Source organism: Kogia breviceps, chromosome 9, assembly GCF_026419965.1.
Source record: "Kogia breviceps isolate mKogBre1 chromosome 9, mKogBre1 haplotype 1, whole genome shotgun sequence".
NCBI lineage: Eukaryota > Metazoa > Chordata > Mammalia > Artiodactyla > Physeteridae > Kogia > Kogia breviceps.
In genome coordinates, this window is record NC_081318.1 from 58,792,759 (window position 1) to 58,810,887 (window position 18,129).

Genomic DNA, 18,129 nt, shown 5'->3' on the forward strand with positions numbered 1-18,129 from the left:
CAATGGGAGAAAAACTAGACCCGTTTTTTTTTGTGGCACGCGGCCCTCTCACCGCTGTGGCCTCTCCCGCCGTGGAGCACAGGCTCCATATGCGCAGGCCCAGTGGCCATGGCTCACGGGCCCAGCTGCTCCGCGGCATGTGGGATCCTCCTGGACCGGGGCACGAACCCGCATCCCCTGCATCGGCAGGCGGACTCTCAACCACTGCGCCACCAGGGAAGCCCTAGACCCGTATTTTTAATGAATCATTTTAAACTGAGAGTTTAAAACATGTATGGTTCTATATTTCTTATTTATTGATGAGCTAGCTATCACATTTAGTGGTTACTAAAATTTATTTTTTTAAAGGAATATGTGAAAAATCACTAAATTTAGTTTGAATTTTTCTAACTACTAAGCACAGATCTGGAAGGAATGTATAAAACTCATGGTTTTAAAGAGCCAGGAAGGGGAAAGATAAGAAACTAATAGTGTTAAGGAAATTGAAGCTAAGATTTGGATGTGATTATATTTTAAGTATTGGAGATAGATTTTAAAATTTATTTCCTGGAAATGCATATGAAATTGGTTCCAGCATTTGGATATAAATCAAAATCACACAATGAAGTTCTTTTGACTTCATCCACACTTATAAAGAATCACTTTTTATCTGACCATAGTCTGCTTTATTTTGTTAAACTTTGAATTGTTACACCTGAATTTGTGAACTAATAATACTAATGAAAACCTCCTTGGTGTGCCATTTTTGATACACCAGAGAAATTATAAGACAAGTATTTTAATATGATAACTTCCAAGGGCATACGTGTTTTTCAACCCTACATCTTTTATATGAGTTATTAGGCCACTGTGAGGAAGTGGTTCAGCTCAAACCAGGCTATATTCCTGAGACATTAGAAGCCCAGGCCTGGCTGAAAGCACTGGTAAACCATTATTATTTCCTCAATTTTACTGATATCATTTAAAACTAAGTAATCATAGTGAGATCATGGTGAGTACTATGCTAACCATGTTAATTCCTTTAAGTAATTGATTGGGGAAAGGACTTACAGGACTCAAATAGGTTATACTCAGAAATGATGTACCACAACAACAGCAGGAGGAAGATAAGCATTGAAGGAGCGGGCATGGAGGAATCAGACAGTCTTCGTTATCATCCCTCCACTGGGTTTCACAGGACTTGTTGATCTCCAGATTTTAAACCACCATGGGCATGGGCATGGTACCAAGAAGCCCAAGTCTTTGTGTGGTACGGGACTCTCATAGTGTTGAGATTTCAGTTTCCCCCAAATCTGCAGATTAAAGCACAATCACAATGAAAATCTCAGCAGGCTTTAGTGGAGAAATTAACATTTTTTTTTTTACAAAGAACAAAGTTGGACTTCCACTGTCCGAAAACTACACTAGTTACAGCAGTCTGGTTTAAGCATAAGGATAAAAATATAGATTAATGGAACAGAATAGACAGTTCCAATATAGGCCTGCATAGACATAAACAACTGATTTTTGACCAATGCACCAAGGTAATTCAATGGGGGGAATTATAGTCTTTTCAACAAATAGTGCTGGAACAATTGGAAAACCACATTAAAATAAAAAAACTTGACCTTCATCCTACAGTGTGCACAAAAATTACTCAAGATTGATCATAGACCTTAGTGCAACAGCTGAAACCATAAAATTTCTAGAAAACAGGCAAAAATTGTATGATCATGGGTTAATCAAAGATCTTCTGGGACACAAAAGCAAGAAATTGGGCTTCCCTGGTGGCGCAGTGGTTGAGAGTCCGCCTGCCGATGCAGCGGACTCGGGTTCGTGCCCCGGTCTGGGAAGATCCCACGTGCCGCGGAGCGGCTGGGCCCGTGAGCCATGGCCGCTGAGCCTGCGTGTCGGGAGCCTGTACTCCGCAACGGGAGAGGCCACAACAGTGAGAGGCCTGCGTACGAAAAAAAAAAAGCAAGAAATTTAAGAAAAAGAAATGATAAATTAAACCATCAAAATTTAAAACATTTGTTTGAAAAATACCCTTAAAATAAAAAAGCAAGCTACTAATATTTGCTAAACAATTATCTGATAAAGCTCTGTTATTTAGAAGATAGAAGAACTGTTTATAATTCAATAAGAAGATATATAACCCTGTTGAAAACCTGCAAATCAATTAACGAGACACTTCACTGAGGACGATATACAGTTAAGCACATGAAATGCTGCTCAACACCATTAATCATTGAAGAAATGCAAATTAAATCCACAGTGAGGTACAACTACACACCCACTAGAATGGCTGAAATTTAAAAGACTGATACTATTGTGCATTGACAAGGATGTAGAGCAATTTTAATATAACATCCATTCATTTCTGGTGGGAATGCAAAATAACACAGCCACTTTGCAGAACAGTTTGACAGGTTCTTATATAGTTAAACATACACTTGTCATACCAACCAGCAGTTCTACTCTTAGCTATTTACTCAAGAGCAGTAAAAACATGTATCTACCCAAAGGCTCATACTTGCACATTCATAGGAGCTTTATTCAAAAAAGCTCCAAACTGGAAACAACTCAAATGTCCTTTAACTGATAAATGCATCTACAAATAGTATTATATTCCATACAATGAAATATTTCTTAGCAATACAAAGGAATGAACTGCCAATATATTTAGCACCATGTATGACTCTCAAAACTATTATATTGAGTAAGAAGCCAGACACAAAAGGCTTTACACTGCTTGAATCCATTTAAACTGCAAAGAAGAAAGAGGGAACATTTTTGGGGTGACAAAATATTCTATATTGTGGTTATTGTGTTTGTTATACAACTGTATATATATTTGTCAAAACATATTATACAATTTAAATTTGGTAAATTTTGTTGTATATAAATTTGACTTCAGTAAAACTGATTCTTAAAATGTGTGATAATAGTTAAAATTAACTTAAAAAGTTCTATGCTAACTACTTATATTGAGGTGATGGTGATTTGGGAAGGAGGATCATGTTTCTTTAAGAAAGGCAGATGTAGTCAAACAATTTCATTAACAATATGTAGATTTTATTGTGCTGTATACTTTATTTTTAAAATATTTTGTTATTGAGTTTTTACCAGAAAAAACATATCTATATAAAATTCTTTATTATGTATGGACTCTTTTCCTTATTCAAACATAGACTTGCAACGTAACTTTTAAGAACTCATGGTTTTGGGTCTGTAGCTTTAAGTGGTGCGTTACCTATCTTATTTACTACTATGCACCTGGCATAATTGGTGTACCTATTGTTGCATAACATATTACTCCCAAGTTTAGCGACTTGAAACAGCAAACTTTTTTTATCTCATAGTTTCTGTGATCCACTTCCCAGCTTTCTCATGAGAGCCTCTCTACAGGGATGCCTCACAACATGGAAACTAGATTCCCCAGAAGGAGTGATCCAAGGGAGTAGCCAAGATTCAATCTGCCATCTTTTCATAAAGCTGAAGTGACATTCTATCAGTTCTGTATTTTGTTTGATAAAAGTGAGTCAACGAGTCCATCCCACACTCAACGGGAGAGAATTACACAAGACATGAATATAAGAAAACAGAGATTACTTGAATCCATCTTAGAGGCTGCCTATTATGTAGTGATCAGTAACTAGTTGGATGGATGGACAGACAGATGGATAGACAGGCAGACAGATTAATGTTATACCATAATATAATTTATGTTTAATGTTGCATACCTTATCTTAAGAACCCTGAAAACCTTGAGACTATTTAAGAAAGACTGACCTTTGGATGGTGAGAGATCTAAACATTTTTCCTTCTATACATAAAAGATTCTACAAACTTTTGCCTAAAATATAGAAAAATTTTAAAAGACATGGTAACAATTGTAAAGCATTTGAAAGAGTGAACTCTGGAACAAGGATGACTTTAACCCAGACAGCCTTCCTAGTACTGAAAGGCAGCTGTTATAGGAAAGTGATGCTATAGAAGAGATTGTGCTTCAGTATGAGAAATTTCTAATAAATTTTATGTTTGCTCTTCAGTGCCATTCACATTAAACTTTAAATGCTTTCTGAAAAGTACCTGCTACTTGTGCTCAATCACTAAGCACTCATGCTTTTTATCCCCAGTGAATGTATTTAACAGCTTTCTGACATCAAGTCATATAACACTTCTGGAGGTCAGGATTTTATAGGAACTATAGTTACACACAATAGAAAATAACTTAATCTGAGGGTCTTAAATATTCCTCTGTCCTTTTTGGAAGAGGTTATAATATTCAAAAGAAAATGTAAGTGAATGATACGTGACTTTTTATAGCTATGCTCATGTTTATTTTAGACTCACCCCTGGGCATGTAATTTCCAAGTATGGAAGCTTTAAAATATTCTTTTTTATGTAATGTCATTGGTGTATTTGAGATCTCCATTGAAATGCATTGAATATTGAAATGTTTTCACTTCATTCACATCATTTTAATAAGAATTTTTGTCACCATTACAACACAAGGGGAAATTGAGAGTTTCACTTTTTAACAGAGACTTGGTTTTGTGGTTGGGTGTAATGGAGTGTCATACATAATGGAGGGGAGTGAGGGTATTATCATGTTCATGGAAATCATGAGTCATTGTGGATTTTGTACTTACATTACTCCTAAGACTATCCCCTTTCCCTCAGATAAGAGGAGCAGCCACTCTAAAGTTGGGACCATGGATAATAAAAGTTTACTGTCATGTATATGAGAATAGTCAGCAACAACTAGTGACAGGAAGAAGATTAAAGACAGTGGGGATTTCAGAAAACTACTTAAAGGGGACTTTGGCTTATTGAGATGTTTTCTGGTGTCACTATGTACAAATTAACATTCTCAAAAAAATCCTTTTTAGTATTTGTGTGTGTAAAGGTTTAAACCTGAGACATCAGAGCTAACTATTAAATAGAGAAATGTCATTTCTTGAAAGGATGTAGCATTTTAGAAAATATATAGTCCTTGATGTAGCATGAGTTAGGCAATATTTTTTAAATAATTCAACTGCTTTTTTTTTTTTACATTGAACTATAGTGTAGAAAAAAGTTATTTATAATCAGAGTTGGGTTAGATAGAAAATTCATTTCCATGAACTAAGGCTTACAATTAGGTTTAAATATTTCAGATCTGTCTTTTAAAAGCAAACATTTTTAGATGAATTTTTAAAAATTTAAATGCTAAATATATAGTATATTAATCTAGATCCCAATATGGAAAGGAAAAATATTTAAGAGTCCTCAAGTATAAGAAAGAGGGAAAAGCCTCGTTGTGCAGAACTTCAGCCTCTGAATACAATCAGCAAATTTTAGTGAAGGGGGATGGATACACTTTTGCCACCATTGCTCAGTAAAATTAAGTTAAATATTTTAAAAGCTATCAAGTTCTCACCGTAAGATGTCATCAGATATAGAAAAAAAATGAGTTTTACCAAAATGTTTAAAAGCACCATGTGATCTTGTGATCCAAGGCTGAAGTAAAATGATAATAGGTCTTGTGCATCTAGTTTTCTTTTTATTATTAAGGTTTTTTGTGTGCATATGATAAATATTTGTTTATAGAATATTTGAATGAAAGAATTGATTTTATAAGAACTAATAACTATATCTTGATTTAGCTTTTCCTTTTTTAGATTAGCTTAATTCCACATTTATAATTAAAATTTTTTGATGTCGTAATAAGTGCCATTTTTGACTAATGTATTACTTTTATTGGAATAGCTTATATCGGAAAAACAGACACTCATAAATCATCATTTTTCAACATAACCTCTCACATCATTCTTTATGACTACAATTCAGCAAATTGTAAATGGAATTTTATAGTTGTTTGTTTTTGTTTGACAGCTCACCAGAGAATTCAATAAACTAATCAAATGAATTCCATATAATCTTGTCATCTAAACTCCAAAGGACAGTACATGGACATTGCTTTGTCTTATAATAGATGAAAAGAAAAGGAAAAACTGATTTATCTGCCTTTGCCTATTTTATCTCAGCCTGAGGGGGAGAGGGGACAGTTCTTTGTAAAATAATTCATGTTGAAACAGCATGATTGTTTTAAACACTAGAAAAAAGCCATGCTGTAAAAACATAAACCCTAGTTATAGATTTTGTTTTTGATATTGCCATTATTTGTAAATTGTAAGCTTAGAAAATACCTAAGTTTAATTTAAATGTACATTATTATTATTTTTTACTTCATTCTTTATAGCTAAACTACAAAAGATCACACTATTCCTTACTGAAGCAAGGAAAAAAAATAGAAAGTAACAAGAAAAGTATTTTTCTCTTAAAGGAATTTTAAGTTTATAAACAGGATGATTTGACTACATGTGTTGTCATTTCAGCTGGGGATAGTGTCTAAAATATAAATAATAATTGTGCATAAATGTCAGTTAATTTGGTCACATATATTTAGAGGGTCTGATTGTTGCTGGCTTTAATTGTTATATTTTTAATGATCTTTAAAATTCAATGTGGGACTATATAATACATACTTTCCTATTTCAAATGCAACTGAAATTAAGGTTTTTTAGAGCACATTTCAGTGCAAGTATTTTATCTTTTTCCTGTGGTTGACTCACAGAAACCTTCTCTCTTTCAAAACTAGTGAGAGCTAATAAGTAATTTGAACAGTGTGTACATATAGTACTTTGAAATGCACTCAACCCTGTGTAGATATTAATATATTATCTAGATAAAGGCAACAGTAAACATGTACTAATACTCTCTAGGCACCAGGTACTTAGTTAAGCTTTTTGTATGGATTATATATTTTAGGCACCAGGTACTTAGTTAAGCTTTTTGTATGGATTATATATTTGTTTGTTATTGTTGTTATATTTATTTTACAAATTTGGAAACTAAGAATTAGAAATTTTAATACACTCAAGGTCACAGAGCCAATAAGTCATGTTTCAGTGGATTTGTTCTGTCAAAGCCATTTTTCTCTTTTACTTACACCTTTAACTCCTAAATTATACTATCACAGTATGTCCATATTCTGAATCCATACTTGAAATAATAACCTTACTTTAAACTTTATATTTTCCACTCATTTCTATGTATGCTAGATTATACACATACAATAGTACACACTGATAATGACAGCTTAAAAATGGACCAAACATTTAGAATATATAGACAGGTAATTTGAATGTTACACATTTTCTGAATGGGAGATTTTATTAGTCTTATCTTAATAATAGTGTCTTAAAGTTCTTTCATGTCTGTACCACATTTTATTCTTCTGTCACTCCTTTAGACATATGGGGTAGGTACTAATTTTCACATGAGGAAAATAAGGCATAGAGAAGAGTTCAGTTCCACTTCTGTGTGCTTTCCCTTTGGACCACACTTACCATGATGACATTCTTTTATTGCAAATCTGTACTGTAAATTATACCAGATTACAAGGCTTTAAAGCGTGTCTAACTGGAAGCTATAACACTACCCAAATTTGCTGCCTGAATGAAGAGACATGTGTAGTTCAATGTAAAACTTTTAAATAAATGAAGAGAGATCAGTGAACTGGAAGACAGAGTAGTGTAAATCACCCAAGCTGAGCAGAAAAAAGAATTTTAAAAATGAGGTTAGCTTAAGAGACCTCTGGGACAACATCAAGCATACTAATGTTTTCGCATTCTAGGGGCCCCAGAAGGAGAAGAGAGAGAGAAAGGGGCAGAGAATTTATTTGAAGAAATAATAGCTGAAAATATCCATAACCTGAGAAAGGAAACAGACATCCAGATCCAGGAAGTACAGAGAGTCCTAAACAAGATGCACCCAAAGAGATTCACACCAAGACACATTATAATTAGAAGGGCACAAATTAAAGATATCGAATCTTAAAAGCAGCAAGAGAAAACCAACTAGTTACTTACAAGGGAATTCCCATAAAACTGTCAGCTGACTTTTCAGCAAAAACTTTGTAGGCCAGAAGCTAGTGGCACCATATATTCAAAGTGATGAAAGGAAAAAAACCTACAAAGAATACTCTACTCAGCAAGGCTGTCAGTTAGATTTGAAGGAGAAATAAAGAGTTTTATAGATAAGTAAAAGCTAAAAGATTTCAAGTCACTAAATTGGCTTTACAAGAAAAGTTAAAAGGACTTCTCTAAGTAGAAGAAAGAAGACCACAACTAGAAACATTTAAATTACAAAAGAAAAGGTCTTGTTGGTAAAGGCAAACATATAGTAAAGGTAGTAGATCAACCACTTATAAAGCTAGTAGGAGGGTTAAAAGACAAAAGTAAAACCATCAGTATCCACAATAACTAAGGGATACAAAAAACAAAAAGATGTAAAATATGATAACAAAAAAGTTAAATGTGGTTGGGAGGAGTAAAAATGTGGGGTTGTTAGAATGCAGTCAAACTTAAAAGATCATCACTTATAATAATCACATATATAGGTGTTATAGATAAACCTCATGGTAACAACTAGCCAAAAACCTATAATAGATACATACATGCAAGAAAAGAGAAAGGAATCCAGACATAACACTGGAGACAGTCATCAAATCACAAGGAAAGAGAGCAAAAGAAGAAACAAACAAAACTAAAAAACCCCGAAACAGTAAACACAGTGGCAATAAGTACATACCTATCAATAATTAATGTAAATGGATTTAAATGCTCCAATCAAAATACATGGAGAGGCTGAATGGATTAAAAAACAAGACCCATATCTATGTTGCCTAGGAGAGTCTCATTTCAGATCTAAAGACACACACAGACTGAAAATAAGGGGATGGAAAGAGGTATTCCATGCAAAGGGAAACAAAAAGAAAGCTGGGGTGGCAATACTTCTATCAGACTAGATAGACTTTAAAATAAAGACTGCAGCAAGAGACAAAGAAGGACATCACATAATGATCAAGGGATCAATCCAACAAGAAGATTTAACAGTTGTAAATATGTGTACACCCAACATAGGAGCACCTAGATACATACAGCAAATATTAACAAACATAAAGGGAGAGATTGAGAGTAATACAATAATAGTAGGGGACTTTAACACCCCACTTACATTAATAGGCAGATTGCGAAGACAGAAAATCAGTAAGGAAACACTGGTCTTAAATGACAGATTAGACCACATAGAATACACACACACACACACACACACACACACACACACACACATATTCCATCCCAAAGCAGCAAGATATACATTCTTTTCAAGTGCACATGAAACATTTTCCAGGACAGATCACTAGCTAGGCCACAAAACAAGTCTCATTAAATTTAAGAAGATTGAAATCATATCAAGTATCTTATCTTACCACAATGCTAAATAGACTAGAAGTCAACTACAAGAAATTTAAAAACTTCAAAAAACACAAATACATGGAGGCAAAACAATATGCTACTAAACAACTGGTGGATCACTGAAGAAGTCAAAGAGGGAATTAATATATACCTGGATACAAATGAAAATGGAAATACGATGATCCAAAATCTATGGAACACAGCAAAAGCAGTTCTAAGAGGATGGTTTATGGTTACACAACATTACCTCAGGAAACAGCAAAAATCTCAAGTGAACAATCTAACCTTACACCTAAAGGAACTCAAAAAGGAGGGACAAACAAAACTCAAAATTAGTAGAAGGAAAGAAATCATAAAGATCAGAGAAGAAGTAAATGAATTAGAGACAAAAAAAAATAGAAAAGATCAATGAAACTAAGACCTTGTTCTTTGAAAAGATAAACAAAATTGATAAACTTTAGCCAGACTCATCAGGAAAAAAAGAGAGCCCAAATAAATAAAATCAGTAGTGAAAGAGAAGTTACAACTGACACCACTGAAATGCAAAGAATCATAGGAAATTACTACACAGTTATACACCAATAGAAGACAACCTAGAAAAAATGAATAAATTCCTAGAAATTTACAACCCCCAAAATTGATTCAAGAAGAAATGGAAAATATGAACAAACTGATTACCAGTAATGAAATTGAATCAGTAATTTTAAAATGTCCCACAAAATAAAAGTCCAGGACCAAATGGCCTCACTAATGAATTCTACCAAACATTTAAAGAACAATTGACATCTGTCCTTCTCAAGCTACTTCAAATATTTGAAGGGAAAGGAATGCTTCCAAACTTGTTCTGAGGTCAGCATCACCCTGCTACCAAAACCAGACAAAATTACCACACATAAAAAGAAAGTCACAGGCCAATGTCACTGATGAACCTAGATGCAAAAATTCTCATCAAAATGTTAGCAAACTGAATTCAACAATACATTAAAAGGATTATATAATAACATCAAATGGGATATATCCCAGTTATGCAAGGATGGTTCAGTATCCACAAATCAATGTGATAACCACATTAACAAATTGAAAAATAAAAATTATATTATCTCAATAGATGTAGAAAAAGCTTTTAACAAAATTCAACATGCATTTATGATAAAAACTCTCAACAACATGGGTATAGAGGGAACATACCTCAACATAATAAAGGCCATATATGACAAACCCACAGCCAACATCATACTCAATGGTGAAAAGTTGAAAGCATTTCCTCTAAGATCAGGATCAAGACAAGGATGCCCATTTTTGCCACTTTTATTCAATATGGTATTGTAAGTTCTAGCCACAGCAATCAGACAAGAAAAAGAAATAGAAGGAATCCAAATTGGAAAAGAAGAATTAAAACTCACTTTGCAGATGACCTGATACTATATATACAGAAAATCCTAAGGACACCACCAAAAAACTTAGAACTAATAAATGAATTTAGTAAAGTAGCAGATTACAAAATTAATATACAGAAATCTCCTGTAATTCTGTACAGACAACAGAATATCAGAAAGAGAAATTAAGAAAACAACCCAATTTACAGTTATATCATAAAGAGTAAAATAGTTAGAAATAAACCTAACTAAGGAGGTAAAAGACTTTTACTCAGAAAACTATTAGACATGGATGGAAGGAACTGAAGATGAAATAAACAAATGGAAATATATTCTGTGCTTATGGATTGGAAGAGTTAATATTGTTAAAATGCTCTTCAGGCAGTCTACAGATTCAGTGCAATCCTTATCAAAATACCAAAAGCATTTTTCATACAACTAGAGCAAATAATTCTAAAATTTATATGGAATCACAGAAGACCGCAAATAGCCAAAATAGTCTTGAGAAAGAACAAAGCTGGGGGTATCATGCTTCTGATTTCAAACTATACTACAACGTTACAGTATTCAAAATAGTATGGTACTGGCACAAAGACAAACACATAAATCAATGGAAGAGAATACAGATCTCAGAAATAAAATGACACTTAAATAGTCAATCAAAGAAGGCAAGAATACAAAATGGGGAAAAGACAGTCTCTTCAATAAATGGTGTTGGGATAACTGGACAGCTACATTCAAAATAACCAAACTGAACTACTTTTTCACACTATATACAAAAATAAACTCAAAATGGATTAAAGACTTTAAAACCTGAAACCATAAAACTTCTAGAAAAAAACATAGGCTGTATGCTCTTTGACGTCAGTCCTAGCAATACATTTTTTGGGGATACATCTCCTTAGGCAAGGGAAGCAAAAGCAAAAATAAACAAATGGGACTACAGTAAACTGAAAAGCTCTGCACAGTGAAGGAAGTTATCAACAAAATGAAAAGGCAGCCAACTGAATGGGAGAAGGTATTTGCAAAATGATAAGGGATTTATATCCAAAATATACAAAGAACTCATATAACTCAACATCAAAATAGCAAAGAACTCTATTTTAAAATGGCCAGGGGGCCCGAGTAGACATATTTCCAAAGAAGACATATGGCCACAGATGCATGAAAAGATGCTCAATATCACTAATCATCAGGGAAATGCAAATCAAAATCACAATGAGATATCACCTCACACCTGTCAGAATGGCTATTATCAAAAAGACAACAAATAAGCGTTGGTGAGGATGTGGAGAAAAGGGAACCCTTGTGTGTTGTTGTTGGAATTGTAAATCAGTGCAACCACTATGGAAAGCAGTATGGAAGTTCCTCAAAAAATTAAAAACAACTGCAATATAATTTAATAATTTTACTTCTGGGTATTTATTTGAAGAAAACAAAAAACCTTTATTTGAAAAAATATATGCACTCAAATTTCCATTGCTACATTATTTACAATAGCCAAGATAGAGAAGCAACCTACGTGTCCAACATTAGGTGAAAGGATAAAGACAACGTGATATATTTATACAATGGAATATTAGCCATAAAAAATGAAATCTTGCCATTTGCGACAACATAGATGTATCTACAGGGTGTTATACTAAGTGAAATATGTCAGAAAGGAAAGACAAATAATGCAGGATCTCACTTAAATTTGGAAGCTGAAAAGCAAAACAAAAAATTAAAACTGACTCAGATATAGACAGCGAATGGGTTGTTGCCTGGAGAGAGGGGTGTGTGGGGGGAGTGAGCCAAATAGGTGAAGGTTTTAAGAGATACAAATCTCTAGCTGTATGATAAGTAAGTCAAGGTGTTGTAATACTACAGCATAAGGAATATGGTCAGTAATATTGTAATAATTAATATGGGGACAGATGGTTACTAGACTTATTGTGGTGATCATTTCATAATGTGTACAAGTGTCAAATCATTATGAATACACGTGTAACTAACATAATGTTGTATGTCAACTATATTTCAATAGAAATAATTAAAGAAAATAAATGCAGAGATATACCATGTTCATGGATCAGACAATTCCATATTATTAAGATGTCAGTTCTCCACAGTCTATAGATTCAAACCAATACCAAATTAAACATCAATGGTCTTTTTAAATGAAATTGGCAAGCTGGTTGTAAAAGTTATATAGCAATTTAGATAACTTAGAATAGTCAAAATAATTTTGAAAAAGGTATACGTAGTTGGATAACTCATAGCACCTAGTTTCAAGTTTACTATATAGTAATCAAGGCAGTGTGGTATTGGTACAAGGATAAATACATCAGTGGAACAGATTGGAAAGTCCAAAAATCAGCACACAAGTACATGGTCAATTGATTTGCAACAAATGTCCCTGAGTAATTCAAGTGGTGGTAATGAATAGTTTTTTTAAGAAATGGTATGGAAACAACTGGTTACTCATTTGGAAAATAATGAAACTCCCCCCCTTACCAAGCATCATTCATGAAAATTAGTTTGAAAGTTTTTGCATACCTAATAAAAAATCAAAACATTAACACTTTAACAAGAAAAATAGGAGAAAAATCTTAGCAATATTAAATCAGGCAAAGATTTCTTAGGTGGGAAACACAAGGCACAATCTTTTAAAAAGCAATAAATTGGACTTCCTTGAAAGACACAATTAAGATGAAAAGGCAAGCCACAGATTGAGAGAAGGTAATAAATCAAACATATGCATATATGATTTGTGTGCGTGTATGTATCTGTGTATGTGTCTATAACATTTATAGATAAGGATATATATCCAGAATATATAAACAATTATTACAACTCAATAATTAATAATTTCCCAAAGGAAAATAGATGATAAATGAATACCCAAGCATAATTTCAACAGTCCTGTTTGAAACTACATAAAAATATTTCTAAAAAGACATTTAATTACTAACATCCAAGTATAAAAATTTTGACCTTTAGTGAATTTGTACAGATAATGACAGAGTATTTCATTTAAAATTGTAATTGAAAAGAGCAACATATTATAATCAGAGGAAATCATCAATTAAGCATAGAAGCAAGATTAAACAGAGAGTTACATCCAAAATAATGAAGTTAAATAATATATGGAAACTATATCATGGAGACATATTATTTGTATTTTTAGAAAAATAGAACCATATATTAGTGTGAAAAGATGTTAAAAAGTGAATATTAATTTGTTGAGGAAGAACCGTAGTATCAATGAAGGTGTATCGTAAGTGACTAGCTGGCAATAAATAAATGTCTTTCCTGTTTTATTCTTTATACTTATAGAAATTAGTATCAACAGATATTTCCCCTTGACTCTTTATTTCTTGAGGCCACATCCTTCCTTATAGCATCTTTTTCCAAAAGAAATGAACTAATTTGCCACCTCTCCTTATTTTAGTTTTTCATTTTAAAAACAAAAACAAAAACTACATTTGTTTCCCCTTCTTTTTCTTATCTCCAGAGTTACAGTTGCTTAGCAAAAAGTCAGTGCCTCTCTATTTATTTACTCATGTAGGGTATGCCATACCTCAAAATATTTTTGAAGTAGTTTTTGCATTATAAAGAGGACATAATTATGAAAATGATTCTGAAGTTCAGTGGTACAGTAAATTATGAGCTTGTTTTCATTTTGCAGGGCATCAAAAATGTGTAAAGTGGGGCTTCCCTGGTGGCGCAGTGGTTGAGAATCCGCCTGCCAATGCAGGAGACACGGGTTCGTGCCCCGGTCTGGGAAGATCCCACATGCCGCGGAGCGGCTGGGCCCGTGAGCCATGGCCGTTGAGCCTGCGCGTCGGGAGGCTGTGCTCCGCAACGGGAGAGGCCACAACAGTGAGAGGCCCGCGTACCACAAAAAAAAAAAAAAAAAAAAAAAAAAAAAATGTGTAAAGTACTGTAGAACGGATTACATCTGTTTTGTCTTCTCCTAAAATAATAATTTTTTTTTAACATCTTTATTGGAGTATAATTGTTTTACAATAGTGTGTTAGTTTTTCCTTTACAACAAACTGAATCAGTTATACATATACAAATGTTCCCATATCTCTTCCCTCTTGCATCACCCTCTCTCCCACCCTCCCTATCCCACCCCTCTAGGTGGTCACAAAGCACAGAGGTGATCTCCCTGTGCCATGCAGCAGCCTCCCACCAGCTATCCAATTTACATTTGATAGTGTGCATATGTCCCTGCCACTCCCCCACCTCATCTCAGCCCACCCTTCCCCCTCCCCATATCCTCAAGTCCATGCTCGAGTAAGTCTGTGTTTTATTCCCGTCCTACCACTAATCTCTTCATGACATTTTTTTCCCTTAGAGTCCATATATATGTGTTAGCATACGGTATTTGTTTTTCTCCTTCTGACTTACTTCACTCTGTATGACAGACTCCAGGTCCATCCACCTCATTATAAATAACTCAGTTTCATTTCTTTTTATGGCTGAGTAATATTCCATTGTATATATGTGCCACATCTTCTTTATCCATTCATCTGTTGATAGACACTTAGGTTGCTTCCATGTCCTGGCTATTGTAAATAGAGCTGCAATGAACATTTTGGTACATGAGTCTTTCTGAATTATGGTTTTCTCAGGGTATATGCCCAGTAGTGGGATTGCTGGGTCGTATGGTAGTTCTATTTGTAGTTTTTTAAGGAACCTCCATACTGTTCTCCATAGCGGCTGTATCAATTTACATTCCCACCAGCAGTGCAAGAGGGTTCCCTTTTCTCCACACCCTCTCCAGCATTTATTGTTTCTAGAGTTTTTGATGATGGCCAATCTGACCGGTGTGAGATGATATCTCATTGTAGTTTTGATTAGCGTTTCTCTAATGATTAATGAGGTTGAGCATTCTTTCATGTGTTTGTTAGCAATCTGTATATCTTCTTTGGAGAAATGTCTATTTAGTTCTTCTGCCCATTTTTGGATTGGGTTGTTTGTTTTTTTGTTATTGAGCTGCATGAGTTGCTTATAAATTTTGGAAATTAATCCTTTGTCAGTTGCTTCATTTGCAAATATTTTCTCCCATTCTGAGGGTTGTCTTTTGGTCTTGTTTATGGTATCTTTTGCTGTGCAAAAGCTTTTAAGTTTCATTAGGTCCCATTTGTTTATTTGTGTTTTTATCTCCATTTCTCTAGGAGATGGGTCAAAAAGGATCTTGCTGTGATTTATGTCGTATATGTTCTGCCTATGTTTTCCTCTAAGAGTTTGATAGTGTCTGGCCTTACATTTAGGTCTTTAACCCATTTTGAGTTTATTTTTGTGTGTGGTGTTAGGGAGTGTTCTAATTTCATACTTTTACATGTACCTGTCCAGTTTTCCCAGCACCACTTATTGAAGAGGCTGTCTTTTCTCCACTGTATATCCTTCCCTCCTTTATCAAAGATAAGGTGACCATATGTGTGTGGGTTTATCTCTGGGCTCTCTATCCTGTTCCATTGATCTATATTTCTGTTTTTGTGCCAGTACCATATTGTCTTGATTACTGTAGCCTTGTAGTAGAGTCTGAAGTCAGGGAGCCTAATTCCTCCAGCTCCATTTCTCGTTCTCAAGATTGCTTTGGCTACTCGGGGTCTTTTGTGTTTCCATACAAATTGTGAAATTTTTTGTTCTAGTTCTGTAAAAAATGCCAGTGGTAATTTGATAGGGATTGCATTGAATCGGTAGATTGCTTTGGGTAGTATAGTCATTTTCACAATGTTGATTCTTCCAATCCAAGAACATGGTATATTTCTCCACCTATTTGTATCATCTTTAATTTCTTTCATAAGTGTCTTATAGTTTTCTGCATACAAGTCTTTTGTCTCCTTAGGTAGGTTTATTCCTAGATATTTTATTCTTTTTGTTGCAATGGTAAATGGGAGTGTTTTCTTAATTTCACTCTCAGATTTTTCATCATTAGTGTATAAGAATGCCAGAGATTTCTGTGCATTAATTTTGTATCCTGCAACTTTACCAAATTCATTGATTAGCTCTAGTAGTTTTCTGGTAGCATCCTTAGGATTCTCTATGTATAGTATCATGTCATCTGCAAACAGTGACAGCTTTACTTCTTCTTTTCCTATTTGGATTCCTTTTATTTCTTTTTCTTCTCTGATTGCTGTGGCTAGAACTTCCAAAACTATGTTGAATAAGAGTGGTGAGAGTGGGCAACCTTGTCTTGTTCCTGATCTTAGTGGAAATGGTTTCAGTTTTTCACCATTGAGAACGATGCTAGCTGTGGGTTTGTCATATATGGCCTTTATTATGTTGAGGAAAGTTCCCTGTATGCCTACTTTCTGCAAGGTTTTTATCATAAATGAGTGTTGAATTTTGTCAAAAGCTTTCTCTGCATCTATTGAGATGATCATATGGTTTTTCTCCTTCAGTTTGTTGATATGGTGTATCACGTTGATTGATTTGCGTATATTGAAGAATCCTTGCATTCCTGGGATAAATCCCACTTGATCATGGTGTATGATCCTTTTAATGTGCTGTTGGATTCTGTTTGCTAATATTTTGTTGAGGATTTTTGCATCTATGTTCATCAGTGATATTGGCCTGTAGTTTTCTTTCTTTGTGACGTCTTTGTCTGGTTTTGGTATCAGGGTGATGTTGGCCTCATAGAATGAGTTTGGGAGTGTTCCTCCCTCTGCTATCTGTTGGAAGAGTTTGAGAAGGATAGGTGTTAGCTCTTCTCTAAATGTTTGATAGAATTCGCCTGTGAAGCCATCTGGTCCTGGGCTTTTGTTTGCTGGAAGATTTTTAATCACAGTTTCAATTTCAGTGCTTGTGATTGGTCTGTTCCTATTTTCTATTTCTTCCTGGTTCAGTCTTGGCAGGTTGTGCATTTCTAAGAATTTGTCCATTTCTTCCAGGTTGTCCAGTTTATTGGCATACAGTTGCTTGTAGTAATCTCTAATAATCTTTTGTATTTCTGCAGTGTCAGTTGTTACATCTCCTTTTTCATTTCTAATTCTATTGATTTGAGTCTTCTCCCTTTTATTCTTGATGAGTCTGGCTAATGGTTTATCAATTTTATTTATCTTCTCAAAGAACCAACTTTTAGTTTTATTGATCTTTGCTATTGTTTCCTTCACTTCTTTTTCATTTATTTCTGATCTGATCTTTATGATTTCTTTCCTTCTGCTAAATTTGGGTTTTTTTTGTTCTTCTTTCTCTAATTGCTTTAAGTGCAAAGTTAGGTTGTTTATTCGAGATGTTTCCTGTTTCTTAAGGTATGATTGTATTGCTATAAACTTGCCTCTTAGAACTGCTTTTGCTGTATCCCATAGGTTTTGGGTCATTGTGTCTCCATTGTCATTTGTTTCTAAGTATTTTTTGATTTCCTCTTTGATTTCTTCAGTGATCACTTCGTTATTAAGTAGTGTATTGTTTAGCCTCCATGTGTTTGTATTTTTTACAGATCTTTTCCTATAATTGATATCTAGTCTCAT

The 18,129-nt window shown here is 34.1% G+C and overlaps 1 protein-coding gene across 17 annotated transcripts in view; it reads left to right on the forward strand.

Moving 5' to 3' along the window:
- PPP1R9A (protein phosphatase 1 regulatory subunit 9A) overlaps positions 1 to 18,129 on the forward strand; it is a 313,162-nt gene that overhangs the window by 181,412 nt on the left and 113,621 nt on the right. The gene's annotated exons all lie outside the window — the stretch shown is intronic.